This window comes from Myotis brandtii, unplaced genomic scaffold, assembly GCF_000412655.1.
Source record: "Myotis brandtii unplaced genomic scaffold, ASM41265v1 scaffold82, whole genome shotgun sequence".
Classification (NCBI taxonomy): Eukaryota; Metazoa; Chordata; class Mammalia; order Chiroptera; family Vespertilionidae; genus Myotis; species Myotis brandtii.
Window position 1 is genome coordinate 1,180,128 of NW_005371324.1, and position 1,446 is coordinate 1,181,573.

General features: G+C 35.8%; 1 long non-coding RNA gene across 4 annotated transcripts in view; it reads right to left on the reverse strand.

Annotated features, from left to right (window-relative positions):
• The window catches only part of LOC102241934, an 83,270-nt gene that overhangs the window by 27,819 nt on the left and 54,005 nt on the right, over positions 1-1,446 (reverse strand). Inside the window, exon 5 of one of the 4 annotated variants that reach the window (XR_001360186.1) lies at positions 1,189-1,223. The exons of the other annotated variants lie outside the window; for them this stretch is intronic. This is a non-coding gene — a long non-coding RNA (uncharacterized LOC102241934). Of the gene's footprint in view, positions 1-1,188; positions 1,224-1,446 lie in introns of those variants that run through there. 4 annotated transcript variants of the gene reach the window in all.

A 1,446-nucleotide genomic window follows, 5' to 3' on the forward strand; every position in this document is an offset into this window, starting at 1 on the left:
TGAATTGGTGTGTGATTCAGAAACTACAGATTTTTCCTATGATTCTATAAAGGAATAATTAGCTAAAAATATGAGAATGGTACCTAAGATTAATGATAACATCAATAAACTATTTGAACACAATAGGCTAAAAATGAACACATGGAACATAGCAATTAAGCACATTTGGCTTAAATAAAACACCTTTATTTGTCAGGAAAATTACCCACTGGGTTTATATTTCCACTGGGAAATATTTCTTAGGATTGGGGGCAACTAAAGCATTTCAAAAATAGTGGGGACAATAACCAAGTTAAAAATACTTCAGAAAGGAAGGAAGAAAGGAAGGGAGGGAGGGAGGGAGGAAGGAAGGAAGGAAGGAAGGAAGGAAGGAAGGAAGGAAGGAAGGAAAAAGGAAAGGCACACTCCTGATCATGATTAACAAATTTTAGTAAAATAAAAGAATGGGCATTAAGAAAAAAAGTATTATATATACATCAAGAGAGTAGTGGAAACTTGGGTGATAAACAGCATGGGCTTATACAGAACAGATCATGTCAGACATATTCAATTGCATTCCTTTGATTAAATTACAAAGTGGATGAAAGGAATTCAGTAGATGTAATATATCTGGACTTTGCTATACCATTTTCTTTATGCCTTATGAAAGCTTACTTAAAATTTTAATTAAAATTAGCTTAGCTATTTACACTGAAATAAATAGCCTGAAATAAACTCATTAAAAAAGGGGGAATGAGATTTATTAGCAATATATAAGTTGTGAAAGGAGGTGGAAAGCTCTTGAATGGGCACTGGATGAACAATTAATCCCTAAAACCAGTGAGAACTATTAAAAGAGTAGAGAGGTGAGATGCTAATGCAGCTTATAGAACAGAATGGCCTTCTCAAATATTACAATTCAATATTCATTTTGAGGGATCTGGAAACAATATTTTTGCAATATGAGAAATGACATAAGTACTGTCAATTTATAGATGTGCTAGCAAGGGATTCTCTGGTCTGCCACCACCTGACAATTTTGTTCCTAGAAAATCTTTAGTAAACAAAATGTGTTACAGACCTAGCTGGTTTGGCTCAGTGGGTAAAGCATCAGCCTGCAGACTGAAGGGTCCCGTGCAGACCGAAGGGTCCTGGGCTTAATTCTAGTCAAGGGCACATACCTCGGTTGCAGGCTCCTCCCCTGCCTGGGCCCTGGTCAGAGTTTGTGCAGAGATTTTTTCTCTCTAAAAATCAATGGAAAAATATCCTCAGGTGAGGATTTAAAAAAAAAGGAAATATTGCATTATACAATCTGTTGTGTCAATGAGAAAAAGGGCCTTAGGTCCTAAGGAGTTTGAAAATGGCAATAGTAAAATTGTATTTTCTTGAGGAAGTTTAATGAATGTTGCTTTAGATCCCATCTAGGTTTTGGTCATTAATAATGGTCTTTATGTTCATGCACTGCGG